Source organism: Talpa occidentalis, unplaced genomic scaffold (genome assembly GCF_014898055.3).
Source record: "Talpa occidentalis isolate TD23 unplaced genomic scaffold, MPIMG_talOcc4v2.1 talOcc4.10, whole genome shotgun sequence".
NCBI classification, from domain to species: domain Eukaryota; kingdom Metazoa; phylum Chordata; class Mammalia; order Eulipotyphla; family Talpidae; genus Talpa; species Talpa occidentalis.
In genome coordinates, this window is record NW_023600993.1 from 86,272,002 (window position 1) to 86,293,777 (window position 21,776).

At 43.3% G+C, this 21,776-nt stretch overlaps 1 protein-coding gene across 4 annotated transcripts in view; it reads right to left on the reverse strand.

Annotated features, from left to right (window-relative positions):
• RALY (RALY heterogeneous nuclear ribonucleoprotein) overlaps positions 1-21,776 on the reverse strand; it is an 81,971-nt gene that overhangs the window by 34,094 nt on the left and 26,101 nt on the right. For 3 of the 4 annotated variants that reach the window (XM_037496702.2, XM_037496712.2, XM_054697004.1), the window contains exon 2: positions 6,342-6,425. The exons of the other annotated variant lie outside the window; for it this stretch is intronic. The gene's annotated coding sequence lies outside the window, so the exon portion shown is untranslated. The remainder of the gene's footprint in view (positions 1-6,341; positions 6,426-21,776) is intronic. 4 annotated transcript variants of the gene reach the window in all.

The following is a 21,776-nucleotide window of genomic DNA, read 5'->3' on the forward strand; positions in this document are numbered from 1 at the left end:
GGTTTATTTCAATCAATCTGCCTGTTCTGTTCCTCACAGTCTCTGGTGAATCCTCTCACCCCCCATACCTCTGGCCTGTACCCCACTTCTTGTCTGAATAAATAAATAAATCTTTAAAAAACAACAACAACACACAAATGCCGGATGGTGAGAGATAGTTCTTTGCCCCTGCAGCAGACTCCTACACATTTCCAGCACCTTCCCATTTGTAGATAGTAGCTGTGTCCGTGCTGCAGCTTTAAGCAAGGCTGAAAGTTGAGGGTTTTCCTTTAACCCCCCACCTGACTTTTCCTTTTTCTTGACTCTTTAAGGCCTTTGAACTGCAGACCAATGTCTCAAAGGAAGCTACAGCAGCAATTACAGATCAACTTTCTGTCACAGTCCCTTTGTTTAGAGCTATGAAGACTGAGGCCAAGAGATATTAAATGCTTTCCCAAGGTTGAGTTAGCAGAACAGGGTTAAGGGACACAGCAATCATCTTCTACTGCAATCTGACACTATGGAAATAAATCAGAATTTTTGAAATTACGAAAATAAATCAAATGTATTTCAATCACTACTGGCTGAACACCAATTCAGGTCAGGCTTTTTTAAAATCTCCTGTGATGCAACACCATTTATCATACAGGTATTGTTATTCCCATTTTGCAGATGAGGAAGTCACACAGGAAATGTTAGAGCAAGGATTCAAATCTTTGGCTTTTATCCCCCCATTCCCAATACCACATAACCTAAGGTTTTACAGAATATACACAACAGTGGGAGAGATGCAATTAATCTTCTCAAAACCAGCTGTATCACAGGTTAACTTCTGTCTCTTGCACTATGCCCACTAACTCTTTAGAGTATGCTAATTGGGAAATAAGGGGGACAACAAAGGAGAGAAGAGTGGAAACAGATTAATTCAAAAGAAGGTTTTGTGTTAACAGGGTCTTTTGTAGGATAGTTTTGTCTTCTTCTGTAATTGCCCCGTTAGATCATTAAGTTCCCTTTTTCACCTATTTATCTCATGGTTCTAACACCACAAATGCTGGTGAACCTTGGTTCCCTATCTGTTGTTTTCAATTTCCCAGCTTGGAATTTTAATCTCTTGAAATTACTCTTAGGCTCAGATCCCTGCCTCTCTGCCACAGTCAACCTCCCTGGAACTGCCCTCTACTGATCTGACCTAAAGGATCACTTAGTCCCTTTTCTGTCTGGCTCACCCCACTTATATGAATAGAAATATCCCCTTTAGTTTTAATAAATACCAGCGAAGGAGTGAAGGAATAGGAGCTGAGAATTCATTACCTGGCATTCTGACCCCAAGAGAGTTGAATCTGATTGTTTTCCTGTAACAGCAACTATCAAATAAGCCAGCTTTTTCTGGAATCAAAGTAATAAGCCTTGGCCAAAATTCCTGGATGGGGAGTGAACAGGGATAGCTGCTTCTTATATGAGCTTTTCTGGTGGCCTCCCTCAGATTTCTCTGTAGATTCTCTGGGAACCATCTGATAATAACATTGGCAGACAATGAACCTCTTTTCTTAGTATGCTACAAAGTCCACTTTGGTCAGACATTCATCCCCACACCTTGAATGATAATGATGATATACCACTACAGCTCCTTGACCTCCTCAGACTCTGTCCCAGGTCTATAGCACCATAATATTAACATTAATAGTCCTTTACATTTGTACAATGCCTAACAGTTTCACATAGCACTTAGCTGAAATGTTAGTAGAATGGGGTCACAAGGGAGGCTGGGTAGAAACTGTTATTCCTTCTTTACAGATGAGGAAACTAAAGGCCATGAGTATGTACCAAGTCCAAGTCCAGGCTTTACTTAGAGCTCTTCCTACCTCAACACTAGGGATCTGTATTTAAACCTTGTATCTTTAATGGAATCAAATCTACTTAAAATCTCGGTCATTAACAGTCAACAGAGTAAGGCCAATGCCATCCAGAAGCCTATGAAGTGGGCAGCTATTTCCTCCAGTTCTGTATCAGGCAAAATCTCCTGAAAAGTCTTGGGAGTTCTGACTTTCCATGTGTCTCCTGACTTTCTGCTGCATCCCATCTCTTACTGGAAACTCAGGCCTGCCTCACTGTTTGTTCAATGCTGACTTGGGGCAAGAAGGATCCAGGTTTCCCAAAGCAACAAGCCTAGCCCCAATCCCCTTTCTGTTAGTCACACATGCAAACCACTTGTCTCCATTGTCTAAGAGTTAGGTTTCCTCTGAGGGTCCAGACATTTCTTTAGAGACTACTTCAGAAGGAGGAAACTGACAACTCAGTTAAGCCTAAAGGTGAGTGCTTTCGCTACACAAAGAAAAATTAAATAACCAAAACATAAACCTTATCAATAACCTAATAAAGCCTTCAGAAAACAAGAAAAAAGCAAACTAAATCCAAAACAAGCATAAGTTAGGAAATAATAAAGATTAAATAAAGAAATCAATGGAATAGAAAACCAATGACACTAAAAGTTTAATTCTTTGAAAAGATCAACAAAATTGACAAACCTTTAGCAAGAATGACCCAAGAGACTTAGAAGGACCATTGTTTTAGGTCATGGGTAAAGAGCTAATGTAGTGTAGTAGAAAATCCCTGGTTCTATGGAGTCAGAATCTTCTGTATTCTAACCTTAGCTCTTCCAATCACTTGCCTATGTGTCCTTCTCTAAGGCTCAGTAATTTATATCACCTCCTAAACTATGAAAATGAAATCAGGGGCCTCCCCGGTGGCACAGCAGGTTGAGCACAGTGCTGTGGAGCTGTCCACAGCCTCTGCACCAAGATTTCGATTCCCAGCTGGCCAGGGAGATTCCCACATGGCGCTCAGCAGGCCTCTCCTGTTGGGCCTGCTGCTCCCCTCATCAGTGTTCTCGGTCGTCTGCCTGTTCTGCTCCCCGCTCTGTCTCTGGTGAATTGTCTTGCCCTCCTGTGCCTCTGGCCTGTACCCCAGTTCTTGTATAAATAAATCAATCTTAAAAAAAAAAAAACAAAAAAAAAACCTACCCAGTTAGGTGTAGGGTAGGGTTGAGATTTAAAAAAAATAATAAATAAAAAAAAAAAAAGAAAACGAAAATGAAATCTATTTATGTAGAGCATTTGGTAAGGACCTGTTAATCCAGCAGACACTAATCTACCTCTAGCCTTCAAGAGGAACCCATAACTACCTTAAAAATTATCTGGCCCCTGGGGCCTCCCGGGTGGCACAAGGGGTTAAGCACTGCACTATGAAGCAATCAGAAGCCTCTGCAGCACCAGCTCAATCCCCAGCTGGCCAGGGAGAATCCACATGGCACAGCAGACCTCTGTCTCACCTGCTATTCCCCTCAGCAGTGTATTTCAGTCAGTCTGCCTGTTCTGTTCCCCACTCTGTCTCTGGTGAATCCTCTCACCGCCCCCCCGCCCCCCGCATCCCTGGCCTGTACCCCAGCTCTTGTATGCATAAATAAATAAATCTTAAAAAAAAATTATCTGGCCCCCCAGCCCACCTTTTTGAAACATATAAGTGTCTGCAGGGCTGTTGTCCTAAAATAAAATGGCCTCCATACTCAATTTAACTTCTCTTTCTTATCATTCTTTTCATTCCTCCCTTATTGTTAGCTTCCAGCTCTCACCTCCAGCTGCTGTTAATACAGCAGCTCCTCTCCTTTTTTATATGCTGCTTTTAATCTTACGGGGGTGTAGAAACCAGATTGCTAAGCTTGTTACAACACATAAAAATAAGAATAAATTAGCACTGTTTGAGGGTTTAAAGATGACAATTTGTTGTTTCTTTCTTGTTTTTTTAGTTGGGCTCTGAAAAAATTGATAATAAGTAGTTATATGGATATCTGTATATTATACTTTTTATTAACATGGTATTAATCATATATTAAAAAAATAGTCAATAGTGGAACTTCTTCACAGGGCAGGTTACAAGAACAATTAATATTCAAGTCTGGTGCCCAGGCCAGAAGTTTTAGAACTTTAAATTAATCAGACAAAAAGAGGTGGTACAAGAGCCTGGCAATTCACAGTAAAAGGCAAGGCTGGAGTTGACCAATGATAAGTTTGAGAACATCAAATGGAAGACACACTCCTCTCTGCATCCTCAAACAAGAGTGAAGAAAGTGGCCAAGGGGGAGAGAGAGAGGTGGTGGGAAAATTATGCCTTTTGATGAGATATGAGACTTCAGGATTAGTGCCATTATCATCATCAGTGGATGGGTAGGGCTGGTAGGAGGCAGAGAACCCAGGGCCAAAATAGATACAGCCTTTCTCTTCTGAGATGACAGTAGGGAACAAGGCCAACATTGCAATGGAACTAGTCAGTGAGTCACATACATGCTAAGAATGGGCTCTTGAAAACTACTTTACTACCTATGCTGGTAGTGGCCTGGGAGTCAGGTTGCATGAGTACATTTAAACCTGTATTCTGCAGTCCACGTGCTGTAAATCATGGATGCTGATCCTATCTGGCTTTGTGATTTGGGCCCTGGAATCCTTTCCCTTATGGAAAATTTTAACTTTGAGTAAGGCCTGGAGAAGAAATAGAGGAGGAGGGCAAAGGAAATTTACAGCACAGATTTCTAAGGGAAAAACCCTCCTTTTTATCACTGGAGAGTGGGGTGGCAAATAGGTCAGGGACTAAGATGCCAGGTGCAAGATGCCAGATGCAAGATACCTATGCTTTCTTCTTGCTTTCACTTCAGTCGTGCTGCTTTACAATTCATGAAGCTTTCCAACTTGTGTTTCTCATTTGATTCTCTACAACATCCCTGCTGGGGGTACAGAGGGGCACTCTAGTTTTACATAGGGTACATATCTTTCTTAGGGAAATGAAGATTGTCCCAGGACACATGTTGAAAGACAAGATAAAAACCCAGATTTCCCAACTCCAATCCAACTCTCCAGGTCCTCCTATCTGTGCTGGTTCAAGTGCTTATGGGGACCTGTGTGTTACAGATGTTTTCTTTTCCCCTTCCAGTCAACAAGCCTGCACCTCTTCCTGCTTAAAGATTCTTATCTTTGGGGCCTCCCTGGTGGCACAAGGGGTTAAACACAGTGCTATGAAGCTGTCTGCAGCCTCAGCAGCACCAGTTCCATCACCCACCGGCCAGGGAGCTGCCCACATGGCACAGCAGACCTCTCCTGTCTCGCCCACTGCTCCCCTCAGCAGTGTACTTCAGTCTATCTGGCTGTTCTGTTCCCCACTCTGTCTGCGGTGAATACTCTCACCTCCCGCACCTCTGGCCTGTACTGCAGTTCTTGCATGCATAAATAAATAAATCTTTAAAAAAAAAAGGGGGGGATATCCAACTCCTATTTGTCCTGCCGGGCCCCCTCAAATAACTGGATCACCCTAATGAGGTATGAACCTTGTAAGAAAACTCAGGATTCCGGGGAGATTAGCAGTCCAAGGAAAACCTGCCATGTCTGGAAAGACAAGGGGTTTAGTTATACTGACCTAGGTTCCAACATCAGCTTCACAGATTCCAGGTGGGAACTCTGGGCAAACTGTTTGAACTTTCTGAGTCTTAATCCCCTCATTTATAAAATTGGGTTTTGTCTAGATTTAATGAGATCCTTAACAGGCTGATTTCTAACGCACTGGTTTCCCTTCCCACCTCACCACTGACGGTCATTCCTCTTAGTTTCCTTGTCTTTTCCTGCATACTGCCCCATTCTACTGCTCCATCCTCCCCTCCACTCATGGTCACATTTTGAGGACTAATAAAACTTCGGATTTTCTGAAGCTTACCTAAAGACTTGATAGGTCATAGTCAAGATAGCTTGTAGGAGAATGGGTTTAGCTGCCAGTTCCAAGAAAACCCCCAGGAAAAAGCAGCTGGCAATGTGCAAAAAGAAAGTGAGCCTGGGCCTCCCTGGTGGCACAAAGGATTAAGATGCAACCTATGAAGCTAGACGCAACCTATAAAGCTGCCCGCAACTTCTACACCACGAGTTCGATCCTCCACCCCACCCCACCCCCCCCCACAGCCAGGGAACAACCCACATGGTGCAGCAGACCTCTCCTGACTCGCCTGCTGCTCCCCTCAGCAGTGCTGCTCCCCTTGGCAGTGTACTTCAGTCAATCTGCCTGTTCTGCATAAATAAATAGGCAGAGAAAGAAACTGAGCCTGCTCTGGTTTACTCATGGCAAATGATCTCAGACCATCTCCTGGCAGCTCCAGAAAAGTGAGCTCAACTCTTCTCCCAGTTCAGAAGGGTGGTTATGGTCATCATTCCATCTCTTAGATATGGAGTAGGAGAGTAATTACCAGTAAGTTACCTGTACTAAGAGAAAATAAGCCCAAAAGTAATTACTCTGTATCTTGGTCTAGAGTTTACCCAGAAACCCTCACTCACCAATATCAAAGCTGAGCTTAGCCAGGGATTTTCTTCCTTTGGGTTACAGGATCAGCACTAGCTGTCTCTGGGTACAGGGTTCACCTATAACAGAGAAAGAAATCAGTCAGGAGTCCTACTCAGAACAAGCATAAACTTAGGACAGTGCAAGCATTCAAAGTTCCTGCTTTTGGGCCTCCCTGGTGGCGCAGGGTTTTGTTAGTCTCAGCCACTCCCCTCAGCTGTGTATTTCAGTAGATCCACCTGTTCTGCTCTCCATTCTGCCTCTGGTGAATCCTCTTACTCTTTGTACCTCTGGCCTACACCCCAGTTCTTGTATGCATAAATCAAAAAAAAAAAAATTAAAAAACAAAGTTCCTGCTGTCAACATATCTTGCTTACATCCTAGGAAAAGATAGGTTAATAGGGGCCTCCCTGGTGGCGCAAGGGGTTAAGTCTCAGCACTATGAAACTATTGGCAGCCACTACAGCACAAGATCAATCCCCAGCCTGGGAGCTGATGCACACGGCACAGCAGACCTCTCCTGTTTTGCCCACTGCTCCCCTCAGCAATGTATTTCAGTAAATCCGCCTGTTCTGTTCCCCACTCTGTCTCTGGTGAATCCTCTCACCCCTGCACTTCTGGCTTACACCCCAGCTCTTGTATGCATAAATAAATAAAATAAATCTTAAAAAAGACAGGTTAATAATATAGAATTTCTGGTTGTGCTAGCGCTTCAAAGAAAAATAAAGCAGAGTAAGTGAAGAATAACCCGGGGTAAAAATGGACCTTTTTACAATAAAATGGTCAGGGAAGGCCTCTCCAAGGATGATCTCTGGAGAGAGGGCTGAATAAAGAAAAGGGGTAAGATACACAAAGATCTGAGGAAAGGGTGCTCCAGAGAGGGGAAACAGAAAGTGTAAAGGCCCTGCAGCAGTAATAGCTAGGCAAAAATAATTTGCTATGTTTGTGGAACAAGAAAGCTAATACTAACAGTTGGCATGTAGTGGTGGGAAGAACGAGGTACTAGATATACATGGAAATATTTATTATGCTCCCAATTTTACATATGAGAAAATAAGCTCAGAGGTTAGATGACCTGTCCAAAATCAAAGTCAGTCAGTGGCAAACTGGGAAGGTCTTCTAGACAACCCTAACTCTGCCTCACTAGAGCTCTAGAGGTCAGTTTCCTCCAGAATTACCTAGACCCCAGCTAGGACAAACTTGCACTCTTAAGACTTTAGACTTTAGGTTTCTCCACTCATCCCCTCCTGTTGATGAAGAAAGCTGAAGAACAGAGAAATACCCATTTACTCCCTGGAATGTGGGATAGAGGAGCAGAGGAGACTCTGGGGTAAGGAGATAATAGCCCGTGTCAGGCACTATTCTAAACCCTTTATTTATATTAGCTAATTTAATCTTTACAACAATCTTATGAAGATGGCGTGTTGTCATATTCCCTGTTTTACTAATGGGAAAACAGGTACGGAGACAATATAAAATTTGCCCAAATCACAAAGCTAACAAATAGTAGAGCAGGAAATCCAACTTTCAGGGCTTGCCCTTCTAACTCCACCCTATACCACTTCGCAAAAACAGAAGGAAAAAAGACAGGGAGCATGTTCTCCAGTTCACGCTGACACGGCTCAGACCCCCACATATGCTCACGCCTGAGCTCCTATTCGTTTACTTGTAATCTAAGTTATTTACAGTTGAATGATGCCTGAGTCCTTCAGTCAGGGGATTCCATAGGCTTCCCTCGTCTCTAGCTTAATGATAAGCACATCAGTAGTCATTTAATAGCCACTGACAATTAATGCACACTTTAGAACAGACTAGATAATGAGCTAAAGCACCTTAGATCACTATTTTGTCTCAGAGGAGGAGTCAGAGTTGCTCACAAAACATAGGTGGAGGGATCTATGAGAAGGCTCCAGGCCTGGTACAAAGCTGCAAAGACACATGTAACTAAAGGATTTCCATAGACCTAAGCCAAAGGGCAGAGGCAGAAGGTGGTGGGTGGTAAGGGTACTGTACTATTAGCTCCTCCATTTTAAAATGTCAACAAATACAACCATCTCCTGTTTCCCACGTCACATGGCTCAGGGAATGGTATAACCATTTTTCCAAGCATTTCGATTCCAAATGTATTTATACTCTGTGACTCCTCCTTGCCTCGTTCCTCATCCCCACAACTGCCACATCCTTGCGAGGATTTTTGCTCTAAAAGCTCTACATCCAAAATGTTCTTTATCCAATACTGTGTCAACTTACTCTTGGTTCAGGGTCTCATTATCTCTTGTCTGCACTGCTAGAAAATTTTCTAAAATGCACTGACATTGTAAGGACAGACTATCACAGTAACCTCTTGCCTGATGTCTCTTACCAATTTCCTCCCACCCTTCTGCTCCAATCTATTGGGCTCACTCTGCCAGACTCATGTTCCCAATGTCACTTCCCTACTCAAAAAAAAGTCATGTTCCCAATCACCTCAGCCTTACTTTGTAGGTTGGTCATGCTCTGGTCGTCATCATCTGCCTTCTCTCTACCATGGGCTTTCCAACTCCGATAATTTTGCCCATGCTGTTGTTCAACTAGAATGCCTGTCTTCATTTGTACATATTCAAATCCTTAATTTTCAAGGTTTACTAAATCATTAAAAATTATATCGAATCCTCTCACCACTGCATCATGTTCTTGAGATATCTACAGCTTGTAACTATATCTGGCTCTGGGCTCACCAACTAAGGTCTCAGAACTAAAGTTCTCCTGTTCTTCCTTATAGAGACTTCTACTGCTTCCACAGAATGGAGACCTAGTCAATTAAGATTTCTATTCTGATTCCTGATACTCTTATCTTCCTCCGGATCTATCTCCTAACAAAAGACCTGGACTCTTAGCTACAGCTCAGATTCCTCATCGACAAAAGGGAAAAATAATTCTCATCCTGTAATAATACAGGGATTTGGTGATAACTGGCAAGAAAAGGGAAAGAGTCAGATGGGAAACTCTCAGCTAGGTCTTTAACACATTAATTCTATAGCACAAAACACTGAATATATATAGGGCTTCTACCCAACTAGTCAAAAAAATATATCCTGGGTCTGGTTGCTGTGGTCACAGTTCTGAGTTAGGAGTTATGGAGGATGCAGGGATGATTGAGAACAGTCCATACCAGGAGCACCTTGCAGTTCAGGGTAGGACAGTATCAATTTCATTACTAATAACATTAAGCAAGATCTAACAGTTCAAAGAATGCTACTACATATTACAAAAGTGGAAAAGAAATCAGTCTGGCCACAGGTTGCTTGAGAACCTTTACAGAAGAACTTAAGTCAGGCTTTGACAGAAAGACATGGGCTACAGACATAGGGCATGGTGTTACACTGTTACCCTCATAGTACCCTGTGAAACAGGAGATGGCATGCCCATTTTATAGTCAAGGTAACTGAAGATGGGTGAGGCTAAGTGTGCCATTCGAAGTCAAACTAGAAACTAGGCCTGCTTTACTTTACTCCAAAATGTGCTTGCTTGCTGCTTACTTCATGGTCTGCCTTACTCCAGCAATCTGAAAGGATAAACTATTTCTCAAAATCCAGTGGTTTGAGGGCCTCCCTTGGTGGCTCAGGCAGTTGAGCGCAGCGCTGTGAAGCTGTCTGCGCAGCCTCCACAGCCTTCATAGCGCCAGTTCTATCCCAGCCGGCCGGCGAGGGTCCCATAGGGCACGGCAGACCTCTCCTGTCTCGCCCACTGCTCCCCTCAGCAGTGTATTTCGTCAGTTTGCCTGTTCTGTTCCCCGATGTCTTCTGGTGAATCCTCTCACCCTCCTGTGCATCTGGCCTGTATCCAGTTCTTGTATAAATAAATAAATCTTTTTTTTTTTTAAGATTTATTTATTTATTTATACAAGCACTGGGTACAGTCAGAAGCACAGGAGGGTGAGAGAATTCACCAGAGCCAGAGCGGGGAACAGAACACGCAGACTGACAAAATACACTGATGAGGAGAGCAGTGGGCACAGCAGGAAAGGTCTGTTGCACCACGTGGGACCCTTGCTGGCAGCTGGGGATCAAACTGGTGCTGCAGAGGCTGTGGGCAGCTTCACAGCCCAGCGCTCAACCACTGCGCCACCAGGGGAAGCCCTAAATAAATAAATCTTAGAAAAAAAAAAAAAATCCAATGGTTTGAATGAGGGAGGAGAAGGGTTACTGCTGCCATGAATTCCCCCAGAAGACTATCATCACCACAAGCCTGCCCAAGCCCAACCTTGAACAGGTTTAGACTGAAGTCTGCAGGGGTCTTAAAACCTGCAAGTTTATCCTCTATTCCTCTGCCCCCTCTGCTACAAAGGTTACTCTGGGCTAATAAGCCCTGGAGCCTACCCTTCCTCTGGACTCTTCCCCAAGGTTCCTGTCATGAAAGCTTTGTTGAACCCTTAAGGAAAATGTTTCCCCCTTTCTGCTCAATTCCTCAAATGTGTATGAATGAATTGAGATGAAAATGAAGATGGAGGACAGAAGGTCCCTTCAAAACTCTTCAAGTCCTGGGTCCTAATACAACTCAACCCTCTTTAGGTCTGATCTGCACATTATAGCTCTTCTTCTTACTAAATTAATAGAAAAAATACGAGGCTGAGAGTCAGAAAACACAAAAGCTAGTTCCAATTCTACCTCTAATTCACTGTGTGTAACCTTGGATAAGTTATTTTACCTGCCTGGATCTCTGTTTCCATACCTGTAAAATGAGGGGAACAGTATATGCTCTTTTAAAGGATCTTCTGATGGATCAAGACTGAAAATTGCAGTTAAAAATGCTTAAATGCTTAGTGTGATTATGAGCAGTAAGAAAGGAATGAGGGGATGGCCTCTTTGAAAAACATGGGGGGAGGGGGTATACTGTCCCATGTTTCAAATGAAGGAATTGTCTCTGGGTAAAAGAATGAGAAAGCGCTGTGGCAAACAGTATCACTATCTGTGCCTCCATTTAAAAAAAAAAAAAAAAAAAGGTTTCTTTTACAATACAACAACCCAAATGCTCCAAAATAGATGACTGGATCAAGAAGACGTGGTATATATACACAATGGAATATTATTCAGCAATCAAAAAAGATAAACTCATGCCATTCGCAGCAACATGGATGGAGCTAGAAGGCATTACGTTCAGTGAAATAAGCCAGAAGGAAAAAGAAAAATATCGGATGGTTTCACTTACAACAGGAATATAGGGAAACCAAATAACACATCAGTGTTAAAAAAAAAAAAATAACGACAGTACAAAACACAACAAAGCAAAAACAGACAATTACAAATCAGAGACATACTGCAGGGGAGGAGGAGGAAGAGGGATCAGAGAGAAGGAGGGAGGGAGGAGAATAGGAGACTGTGGTGATGGTGCACAGGTACCTTGGGGAAGGAAATTCTATGGGGACTCAACCTGAGGGGGTGGGGGGAAGAAAATATTGTTTTTGAAAAAAAAAAAAAAAAAAGGTTTCTGAGGCACCACCTAAGACTTAAAAAACTCAAGAAACAGACCAATTTAGTGGTGAGATCTCAAGCTCTAGAAACAGATACCTGGGGTTGAATCCCAGCTCTGCTTCATAATAGTTTTGTGACCTTAAGCAAAGTATTACATGTGTAAGTACTAAGGAAACCTTAGTTTCCTACATTTGTTTTAAAAGGTTCCTGCTTTGCAAATGTGTTATTGGGAGAAATAAATGAGATAGTATAGAAAAGTCATTAGCTCACAACCTGGTGTAGTACTCAATAAGAGGTACTATTTTTCCATTTAAGTACACAAAATGAATCAGAAGCAATAAAAAGGCTTAGGAGAAAGTAATGTTCATTTTCTGTGTATCACGCCCTATGCCCAAACCCTTAATTAATCCCATTTATTTCTAATAACCTTTTGAGATCCACAGAATAAAGTAACTTGTGTAAACCACACAGCTGGGAAATACAACTTACTGGAATCCAGGTCTGACTCCAAAGACTATATTCTTTCTACTACTCCATACCTTGCATTTTCTTGAGCTCAAAAACAATGAGCCCCTCTCCCACATCCATGTAGGCACCAATAATAGTTTTAGCAAATGAAACCACATTCTCCCATTTTGTACTTGATGAAGCAATTGCTGGTTTTTGCATTCCTAGGGGAAAGATGGGCAGGGAAGGAATGCACCAGTTCCCAGCTGTAGGAGTTGACTTACCAGGCACTCCCAAAGGGTTCTAATTGTTACAATAGAGAGGGGACAGGCGCTTTGCCAAACTGGACATCATGCCCTAAAAGGCCAAAATATTTAAGGCCATAAAGAACAGGCAAGAAGCCATAAGAGATGCCAGGGCTGAACTCAAATTCAGGATTATCAAAATACCTTATACTGGGAGGGAATACAATGCTGTGAACACCTTTTCAAGGATCCAGCCACGTGTACTATATCCTGGGTGTGCATACTAGCCCCATTTCTGGGAAGCCCTTTACCGTGGCCCAGATGACTACAAGTTAAGTCTCAAAAGAAATATTCCTTCCCCTTGGTCAGGGATTTATTTTAGAGCATTCTGTGAGGGAAAAAAAAAAAAAAAAAAGGTGGGGGGAAGAGGGAACAGATTCTACACGAGTATAGGGAAACCATGAATCTACAGCTGGTGTCTATGAAGAAAGAAGCCAGGATTGAACTAAGAAATTTGGGGGAAGAACTGGAGCCAGGACATCAAAGCTTTTGTTAGGGTAGGGAACAAAGCAAAAGGTCTGGGACAAGAGAAAGGGAACACTTCAGGGGCCTAAGGAGAGATTTTGACAGAAGAAATCACCTACATTTGTAAAACCAAAAACTTTTAATAGCATTCCCTACAGAATCCTTGCTGTTTTAAAGTAAACCAATCTCCAGAGCCTATAGGAAACCGGAGTGAAAGGAGTTGCTGAAATACAATCTTCCTCAGGAGAGGAGAAGGAAAAGGAAAGCTGGGTTCTCTAGGTCTCTAGGGTGGTAACCAAGGCAGGAGTAGCCTCAGAAGACTTATCACAACATACCAGCGTCAGGCTAAATCAGGCAGGGCTCACCTCTAAGTGGCCTCAAACCCACTCCTGCTACAGTCAGCACTTGAGGGCCTAGATCCAGGAAGAAGTATAAGACTGACCAGAGAATACCCTTGTCCCAGGAAATCACACGTGCCAATCTATTTGTTAGCTGTCCCTTAACCTCTTGGCCTCAGAACTTAACCCCCTCAGCCCTTTTAAGGTCTGCTTTTCCCAGTATTGACCAAACACCATGGTCTTGCAGTTCTACCAGGATGCCTAACCTTGTAATTGGCTCAGTAAAACTACTCCCCAACAAAGACAGGTGTCCCAATGCTCCACATCACAGTGGGAGGCCCTCAAGGGCAGCTGGTTTCTTAATGACAGGTGACACTAGAGCTCTTGAGCCCAAATCCATGTCCTTAATATGAGAATATTATGTATGCCATAAATAGATGAAATTCAATCCAGGCTGTCTCCAGGCTGCCTGGAGGAATGTCCAGAGGATACAAGTGACATGCAATGTAATCATTCTTGCCTCTGCATTTTCTGAGCAGCTAACAGTATTTCTCCTTCAACTGAAGCTGTCTCCAGTTTCCCCCTCCTCCTTCCCTAGAAGAACTAACCCTGCAAGAATCATCAAGGGAGGCACAAGTAATTACTGTTTTCTTTTCTCCATGCTAATGAGACAGTTGGATGGTTCCCCTTCCCCCTCCTGAGTTGGAAGCAAGAATCTAAGGTTTTATAATCTGTAACCAACACACCAAAGCTTGGGCCAGACATTGCTCTACAAATGAAATTGTACAGAAGATGACTTTCTGTCCCAGATGAGGCCAGAGTTGGTCTTATTGCCCTTTAATAGATAGGGCAGTTAAGACAGAGGATCTATTCAAGGCATTGCCCGTATCATCCAGACTCCTACAGCACAGAATGACTTTGGAGGTGTCCCCAGTGTGGAGTTTGGAACTGTAAGTTTTAAGTTCACACATCATTATTTGAATAGCTATTCAAAAAACATTGACAATACATTGCTGATGTGGACTTGGTCCAAGAACCCCAGTTCTGGGGGGGCGGGGAGGCTTTTTTTTATAATTTCTTCAAAAACCACAATAGATGATCAGGAATAAAAAGAATTTGAGTTTTAGTTAGGATTCAGCCCAGCTATGTAGAAGACTGCAGGTATAAAGGGTGAGGGTCCAGAGCCTTAAGAATGCGATTTCTGGTCACACAGATAAAGGAGCCCCGGAATATAGAACACCTGGAAGTCAGTCAGCTAGAACAATCCGTTTCTTTCACAAATGAAGACACCAAATCTCGCACTATAGAAGAGGACACACTGAAAAGACCCAAGGTGAAGGACCAAGGATACAATGGCCCAGAACTAGTGATGGTCTGTCTGCCTAACCATTGCCAAAAGAAAAAGAAAGAAGGATCTCTAGGGGGGAAAGCCAGCATTTGTAAAGGCTGTGCTGAGAAGAAAAGGGTTCATACTTTTAAATTGGAAGAATTTGTAGAATTGAACAAGGCTATTTTTTAACCCTAAGACTGGCCCTGATCAGCTTCTATAATCTCTTCCCTTGCCTTGCCTCTCAGTCTATTGCAGCCTATCTTTTCAGGTGGGATTTCAACAACTCCAATATGGTTCTCGAATGAATTATGACTCTAAAGTGGTCACAGCCCTAATTTCTATCCCCTACCCATAGGACCTGAATATCAACCCTTCCACCCTGTTCTGTATCTACAGAGTAAACTATGGGTTCCCCTGTGGTATTCTACGATATCACCAGTGCTGACCACCAGGTGTCACCTTTTAGAGGGCACAAAATCATGTATTCTGTTCTATAAATGGGCCCAGGTCCATGTGAAAGCCTCTGTCTTGTCACATCTGGTCTCACTCCCAGGATCAAAAAGGCTTACTCTGAATCCCTCCCCACCAATGGCCATTCTCCTACCTACCAGCCTGGATTTACACTTTATTCTACCCCTCTTCTCACCCTTCTCCAAGGAAGAGAGCACATATAGTGAAAACAGCATGTAGGGAGATGTGGGTTGAATTCAGGTTCTGCTACCTAAACTGGGTAACCTTAGGTGTTACTTAATTACTTCTCATGTATCCTCTAAGAGCTTTCATCACTTTTTTTTTTCCAAAGATTTTACTTATTTTTGTGCAAAAGAACTGGGGTGTAGGCCAGAGGTGGGGGGGGGGGGCAGCGGTGAGAGGATTCACCAGAGACAGAGTGGGGAGCAGAACAGGCAGATCTACTGAAATACACTGCTGAGGGGAGCAACAGGTGAGACAGGAGAGGTCTGCTGCACCATGTGGGTTAACTCCCCAGCAACTTGAACTCAGACTGTGTCCCAGAGGTGGCAGCACTAAGACTTAACACCTAGGCCACCAGGGAGACCTGAGCTTTCATCATTCTTTACTTGTCTATCTTTACTACCATTCTCCCCTATTTGGGAGGAGCGGGGAATATTTTTGTATTGTTCCACTATATCCTCAATGAGTCAATCACTGTCCAGTGAATGATCCTGAAAACCAAATTTCTGTATCTGTAAAACAGGGATAATACCACCTACCTCAGAGCTGTGAGCTAAATTAAAAAAAAAAAAAAAAGGAAATTGCCCAGACATTCTTCTATTGTTATCATGGATACAATGGGCCAAGTGCTTGCTAGTAATGAATTAGACTGCACACCCTAGAGCGATCAGGCCTTGCTGAACCTCTGGGATCAGCTGAACCTGACCCAAAGGTTTGTTCTCCAGTAATTAGATTGAGAGCCAGTTCCTGAAACCCTGCCAGCAAAAAAGGGAATGTGACCATTCTCCTCACAGTCAAAAGTAAGATGTGGACATATACTAATATTCTAGCTGGAAAAGGGTTGGTACGCAACATGGTGGAAAAAAGAAAAAAAGGAAAAATGCTGTGCTCTGTGGATGAGGTCAAAGAATAATCCCCAAATCTCAATAAGTAACTAAAGTCATTTTACTGGAGTCTACAGAAGGGCCAGAGACATTAAACAAATTGGTTGAGGTGACACAGTAAGCCGACAAGAAAATGAGTCTGTGACCCACCACTGTGGTCTCCTATCTACTGCCCCCCCTTCCCCCCCCAAGAGGGTAGAGTCACAATGTTCTAGGAAAAAGGGAGTGAGGCATGGGGTTGAGAGTTCAGTGTAGTGGCAGGGAGAGATACATAAGGGATGTCAAGAGGTAATGATACAGTAATGTCACGTTTTCAGGACTGGTCTCCCAGCCAGGAATGGATCTCAGGTTGCAGGGGCAGTGCTGGGTCCCAGTCACTAGACCACCACCGTTGGTGTCTCACAAAGCCGCAGCAGGAACTTCACTGACGCTCAGGCAAGGAAGCGAAGAGGCAGACTTGTTTAGAGAAAGGAACAGTTTATTAAGAAGAAAAGGAACAGAAATAAAGTGGGACTCCCAGGCCATGGAACCAGACCAGGGAGGGGCAAGGAACCCGAAGTAGAGTCGTATCTCAGGGAATATGCACCTTCTTTCCCTAATTATTCTAAAGCCCCACCAGTCCCTCTGTGATTGGTTAGTTCTCAGTGGTCTCATTCACTGCCCTGATATCTCTTTGCCCAGAACTAAGTCCCTGTGTCCCAGCCCTTATCTTAGCATGGTTTTCTTTATTGCCCTTGTCCAGGAACATCTGTCCCTGGTCTGGGATGTGTGATTAACCCCTTTGGAAGTTGTCCTAATCTCTGGAGCTTCCCTGATTCCTTTTGTTGCCCTTATCTCAGAAGCTCTAACTCTCCCGTAGCCCCTGCCTCCACAGTCCCTGACTACCTAATTAACCTTAATTTGCCTTAGGACTCAGTACTTATACCATTCTGGCTTGGAGAGGTGACAGGTATACAGCTTTAGTTTTTGCAGGAGCCTAATATGCTCTGGAAACTAAAGGGTAGAAATAAGTTCAATCTGGCCAGAACAAGTACAAGGAAAAGAATGGGTACATGCGGGATGTTCTCTAAGTATTTGGAGGCCCTCCTACATCAGCTGCTTTGCGTGATCAAAGCCCTAGGTTTACCCATTGCCAGCTTAACTCAAACTACATTCATGATTTTCTAGGATATCCTCTTTGCCACTAGAGAGCCCCTAGACTTATAAAATGGGAGGTCGTTGGGGGTGGGGAGTAAGGAAGAGGCGGGAGAAAGGAAGGAGGGGGTATAGAGTCAGAGGAGAGCGCTGCACCACAAGGGAGAATTTGAATTTTTTCTTTGTTCCAGTCCCCATACTCATCTGAACTTCAAGTTAAGTGATTTGCTAAGAGCAAATCAGGACTTGTCTACATCCTATGTGCTTTTGTGACCTAGGTGACTTTCATCAAATTTGAATTCTACAAAGCTTTGAGAAGTAAGGCAGGTGTCCTCTGCTTAATCATGCTGTCCCAAAGTTTCATTTTATACCTTTAATCCACTTCAGACTCAGCTATGACATTTACATTCTCCCACAGGACTTGCATAATTATACTCAAACTCAGGTCAACAAACTTTTTATATAGGATGATAGTATGTTAGGCTTTGTGGGCTATAGCAATCTCTGTAGCAGTCAACTCTGTAGTACAAAAGCAGTCAAAGATGAACAAATGAGTGAACAGAAGAGAACAGTCTCTTCACAAAAAGAGTCTGGATTTAGTCCATAGGACACAGCTTACTAACACTCTTTTGCCGTCAATCACCCCATCTCCCAATCAAACATAGACACTCATATCATAGTCCTGTACCCTCAATGGATCCCTTCTGCCTACAGTTTAAAGTTTAAATTCTACTCTAAGGATCCTCCCTGGTGGCGCAAGGGGTTAAGCACCGCACTATGAAGCAATCCACAGCCTCTGCAGCATGAGCTCGGATCACCAGCCAGCCAGGGAGAAACCCACATGGCGCGGCAGACCTCTCCTGTCTCACCTGCTGCTCCCCTCAGCAGTGTATTTCGGTTGATCTGCCTGTTCTGTTCCCCGCTCTGTCTCTGGTGAGTCCTCTCACCCCCCCAATCTCTGGCCTGTACCCCAGCTCTTGTATACACAAATAAATAAATCTTAAAAAAAAAAAGAGAGAGAGAGAGAGAGAGAGACTAGCAGTTCAGCCTGGAAGGAAACCACCCCTTGTTCCTTAAAAATAAATAAATTCTACCCTAATCCTTTACTATATCCCCTCCCAGTATACCACACTCCAATTGCTGCAGACTGTCACCTAGCAAATTCCTACCTTTCCCCATGATGGTCCCTAACACCTGCAATGCTCTTGTCATTCCTCTGCCGATATTACCTACTCAGAAATACACTCAAATACCAACACCTGTGAAAATTCTTTGCTTGTTCTGCCTTATACGACCAGTAACATACATGGACATCCGTCACCCACCACAGCCTCCCCACACCTCTATAATTCAAAGCTTTTCAGGGGCAGGACCAGTTCTATAGTCCTTGCAGTACCAAACATAGTGCCCAGTGTCCACTGACTAAACAGGCTTCTAAGCTGAGAGATGATCATTAGAGCATGGGAATCCTTGATTCTAACAGAACCATGACAGGATTCAAAACATCAATAGAACCTTCAGTCAGCTCCAAGGTCTCATTCCTCTTCCTCATCACACTCCTTGGGTCTGGCCAGGTAACTAGTTAAGGTAGGGACCAAGATGGGCAGTTCAAGGTGGCTCTAGCTTATGCTGAAATGTGTTATAAGAAATCCCTATTTTCAGAACTCTTTGTCCCTGACCCAAACTATATCCTCAATACCAGCAATAAAAACTGATCCCCAGTCCTAATTTAGGCTTAATGCAGCAAGCCCAAGTGCAGATCCTTGGTTCCCCAAAGGTCAGGGACTTCACCTAAGGAAAGACTCCATCCACACAGTCTGACCCCAATTGAAGAGAGAACTCAAAGGTAAGTGAGTAACAATCATCTGGATGAAAAGGGGCCACTACTGAGATTAGGGGTCCTGGGCAAATCTATAGTTCATATATATGGCTCTCTTAGCTTGGGGAAGTTTTGAGGCCAGACTAAATCATAATGGGGAAAAACAAAACACAGAAGAATTTGTCTTCTAAGCTCAGCACAGAACAACATTCCATCTTATGGGTAAGTGAGCTTGTCACAGGCATGGGGTACTTAGCATATCTGCCATTCCAGGATTACGGCTGTCAAGTTTTAATTAGGGTAATTAGAGTTAAAAATGTAATTTCATTTTCAGGGGTATTCTGAACAGATCCCATTAATTTCTTTTTTAAAAGAACACAGAATGAAATGGCAGGCTGAGTGGAGCAAAAAAGGATTTTGCCATGATAGAAACAAAGCCATGTGCCTGGGCCAGGTTGGCCTTTAAACCATTGCCAAGAATCCACAGCACCTCTGCAGGCGTAGTCCAGAGGACAGATGGCTGCCCTTTGCAGCTCTCCTCCCTGAAACAAAGTTTCAGTCAGTACCTGATAATAAGTCTACCTCCTCCCCACATGCTGTTCCTGTGTTACTACCACCCAATGGTTACTACATTATGGCAAGGGGTAAATTGTAGTGGGGGTGGGGGGTCAGGATTTAAGGCAATCTTAATTGTTACATGTTAAGGACTATTCGCATATTCAAGTCTTTCTCAAGAGTTCCTGGACACATCTTTAGATTTGTGCTACTTCCCTGGTAAGCAGTGCCCTATCTTGCCCTACCCTCAACTCATTCTTCCTTTAAAGCACAGATCAAAGATACCTTTCTCAAGAAAGCTACCCTTCATGCCTCTATAATCCCAGAGTCCCTTAACATGTCTCTTATTAAGGCACATACAGTAAATCTGTGGTTTGTTTCCTTATCTGATTCTGACACTAAATTATGAGGTCTCTCAGGGCAAGGACTGAGTTTTGCATTAGCACAAGTCCTGCCAAACAGGAGATACTGAAGAAATATCTGCTGAATGGCTAAATACAGGGAGAACTTGGTCTGACCACACAGGGAGTTTAGTGTATTAAAGCCCTCAGGTTCTACATTGTCTAGAAATATCTAGTTGAGTCGCTGCCACCTCCTTGCACAAGTCCAGTTCAGAAACCTGACTCCATACTCCACATAGCAAGAAGCCCTCCCACTGATTCCAAATGATGACTGATTTCTCTCTTTAGAGTCTGCTCATTTCTTGGGACCTTAGAAAAATAAGAAAGCATAAAGCACATCCTTCCCTAGTCTTTGAAAGGCTCCAGGGAAGAGGGCTTGAGCTCTATTTCAGTCTGAGAAGGATAAGGGATGGCCCTGGATAAAAAACCCCTATTGATTCACCTGAAATTAGAAAAGTTGTAATGTGTGGTACAACAGAGAATGTGCTATGTGACATAGATAGCCAAGTCACTTCACTTCTCTGACTTTGTTTCCATTTCCAAAATAACCCAACAGGTTGTTAGAAGAAACAAACACACAAAGGGGCTAAAGCCAATACTTTACACTTACGAAGTGTTCAGTAAGTGATTTTTCTCCCCCATCTGAGGAGAGACCTGTACTATGTACCTAGCATCATATTATGCAAAATTATTAAAGTGAGGAAAACATATAAAAGGGGAATACAAGTTAACTATTACCCCCTTTGCTCAGAAGCCTTGCATGCTGGTCCCAGAGGAGGACTGTCCAGCAGAATTGTTGTGTTGACATGTTTACCCAGATCCATTTTATGGTAATCAGATTCTCCCCAGCTAGTAGCACTCACCTCCTCTCCTAACTCCCCGGTTCTGGCTGCAGGCCCTCATCGATCCATTTCTAATTAGGAGCTATGTCAGTGCTTCTGACAGGAGGTCAAGGCCTGGGCTGCCTCTGCTGACCCCTTACCCAAAACTAAAATGTTCTGACCAGAACAGTCCCACAGAATGAACATATTTGAAACTAAAAAGATGCCCAGGCTAAGCTCATCATAAAGCAGCATTAAATTTTAGAGTTGAAAGTCTTTTTTTTTTAAAGAGTTTTTTTTTTTTTTTAAAGATTTATTTATTTATACAAGCACTGGGTACAGTCAGAAGCACGGGACGATGCAAGAATTCACCAGAACCAGAGCGGGGAACAGATCAGGCAGACAAATGAAATACATTGCTGAGGGAAGCAGTGGGCGCGGCAGGAGAGGTCTGTCGCGCCATATGGGACACTCGCTGGCAGCCAGGGATTGAACTGGCACTGCAGAGGCTGTAGGCAGCTTTGCAGCCCAGGGCTCAACCGCTGCGCCACCAGGGGAGGCCCTGAAAGAGTCTTTCATGAGCATGATCATTGTTATAATATAGCGGAGAAAGCTGACGTTCAAAAAGAAACTTGTCCAAGGTAGTACAGAAAGATAATGTAACTATCTTCTAGTTTTTTCTTCTAGATGTTTCCCAACCTAGCTACACAACAAATGGACTCAGGGAACTTTTCTAGGCCCCACTCCAGTGGCTCTAGCTCCTGTTAAATATGTGATCATCTTCCAACA